Source organism: Oratosquilla oratoria, chromosome 19 (genome assembly GCF_046742065.1).
Source record: "Oratosquilla oratoria isolate Oo_2021 chromosome 19, ASM4674206v1, whole genome shotgun sequence".
NCBI lineage: Eukaryota > Metazoa > Arthropoda > Malacostraca > Stomatopoda > Squillidae > Oratosquilla > Oratosquilla oratoria.
The window spans coordinates 14,500,403-14,502,902 of NC_134795.1; the positions used below are offsets into that span (position 1 = coordinate 14,500,403).

The 2,500-nt window shown below is 38.1% G+C and overlaps 1 protein-coding gene across 1 annotated transcript in view; it reads right to left on the reverse strand.

Annotated features, from left to right (window-relative positions):
- Positions 1-2,500, reverse strand: part of LOC143035551 (lachesin-like) — an 862,132-nt gene that overhangs the window by 859,602 nt on the left and 30 nt on the right. The window contains exons 1-2 of the mRNA XM_076202417.1: positions 1,869-2,500; positions 1,164-1,778 (exon numbers count right to left, since the gene is read on the reverse strand). The exon at positions 1,869-2,500 is cut by the window's right edge and continues 30 nt beyond it. The gene's annotated coding sequence lies outside the window, so the exon portion shown is untranslated. The remainder of the gene's footprint in view (positions 1-1,163; positions 1,779-1,868) is intronic.

Consider the following 2,500-nt stretch of genomic DNA (forward strand, 5'->3'; position numbering starts at 1 on the left):
TGGTAGTGGAATGGATTTCCTTATATCTATACTGTCTTGGAAATAATTATGTTTATTTTGTAACATGTTGTTCACATTAACTGGTTTGTTTAGTTTTAAGGGAATGCTCATACCCCCTCTCTTCCAAATTGCTGCATTTTCCATGAGTCCAGATTTTTTCAGTTCTAATTTGACTTTTGTCATTATGCGTTTTAGATATCAATCAGATATTACCTCTGAAGCCTCAGCATGCGAATTCTTTAGGATAGTAATTGCTCTGGTTTTACTAGAGAATGGTGTATTGGCTTCTGTGTCTGGCTTGATTTTCCCAGTGTTATTTCCTTTCTTTTTATTTTCGGGTGATGCAGTTTGTCGCTCAATTGGGCAAGTGTTTGTTTAGGATGTTGCTTTGTTTTTTGGTTGATGGCATTTTATTTTATTTTGTTGAATGGACTCGTTTGGAATGCGTGTTCATTGACTAGTTTTTATATGTTGTTGATTGCGGTTCATATATCTTTTGTTGTATGGGTTTATATCCAGGGTCTGTATATTATATTTTTCTTTTTTAGTTTTTTTTTCTCTTTTTACTTTTAGTACTTTATTTTGAGTTTTTTTGTTCAGCACTTCAAACTTCTCCTTTTCCTTTACATAATCCCATACCAGGATTAGAGGCCATAGTGTTGTAGTAACTAATATAACAAAAATAAAAGGTTTTGCCTTGTCAGGGGCACTCTCATATGTTCCTATTACATTATTCTATAGACATTTATCATTATGATAATTACCATGAAATTTATTTTCATTACACTACCACTAATACCATTCTCACTGGAGTGTACTCAATCACTAGAAGGGCAAGAGCACTTATTATTGTCACTGTTGCTCGTGTCATCACCATATTCATGAACGTCATTAAAACGGTCAATTTTATCAAGAGAAGCAAGATAATGGACTCGCAAGATGTGCCAGATTACCAGTTGCGTCTTACGCATCACGTTTCTCATTTGTCTTAACGGCATACTCCGTTCTCTTAGCCTCCTTTCCTAAATTTCTCTACCGTTACTCAGACTAATAGACTTCTGACACTTTCTGGCTATCCTCTGTTTATCATGAATACCTATTCACTCACTTTAGAACTGTACCACTGCATTGTAATACCAAAGCAATTTAACAGTAAAACTCACCTTCCGAAGTTGTGTATCCGTATCAAGTAGTGTTATTTTTTCCCTGTTAATTTCATGAATGTATTCTTTAGTCACTGAATTCATTAAACTGGTTAAAGGTGATATTACGTTTCATAAGATTCTGTTCTTTTCACACACAATACCATTTTAGTCACAATATCTTTTTCAAAGGTTTCACCTGGAACTAAGGTTTTGTTTAAGGAAGTTATAGTTTATTTTTGATAAACCAGTAGGTTGTTGTTGAAAACCTAACCTATTCTCGATAACCCATTGATATGTTTACGTGCACTGCTGCTCAATGAATACAGTTTCACTTGTCTGCATGAAAAACTACTTGGTTCTTGTTATTCACCTTTTTTGTCAGACAAGGAAGTGGAGTCCACACAAGGTGATGGTTAGTTGAGACTAATTTACTTGATATTGATGCACTGTATACGGGTTATATGAATGGAATATGTTCACTAAATCCGGTTCATTCAATTAGTACGCTCAGAATAATATATCAACATCGCTCAGATATGTTACGACCATAGCAGTCAAAATCTTATATATATATCGGGAAACACTATTCGCATAGGCAGATTTGAGTATTTGGGTATTCAGTCCATGGGAAACCTAGACAATGAAACCAAAATTAATCATATGAACACGAATGTAAAGGGAAAAAATTGCCAAATTCATACGGCAACACCGATATCAACACACCAAAGCGTACGATTTGCGAGAGAACACCGCCACTGGCCGAATGCACCAGAACATTCAAACTTTCCGTTTGCTTATTTTCCTCTAAGTGCTTCACTGTAATCGAAAAGAACACATATCTCGCCATTTCCAGTAAATTCCTATTGATCCAGAAGTTTTCCTGTGATGGCCCGAGCCGAACGAGATGAGGACACGGTCACGTCACGCTCACGTAGGCTACAGTAAGGCACTACTACACGACAGTCATCCCAAACCTACCGGGGAAGTAGAAAGTGCGCGCGCACGCATAAACGCACACGCAATTACGCGAGTGCACACACGCGCGTGTGTGATGTAAACACACACACACGCACACATACATGCATACACGCACGCAAACACAAACACAGACACAAATATTCACACACTGTTTCACGCACACAAACAATATCAGACGTACACTCGCGTGCGTGTGCGCTCACGCACACGCACACACTCAACACGCACAAACAAACACGCGCGCGCGCACACACACACACACAAACTCTCACACACACATACACACAAACACACACACACAAACACACACACACACATACACACAAACACACACATAAGCACTCATGCATAGACACACATACACAGACACACAAGGG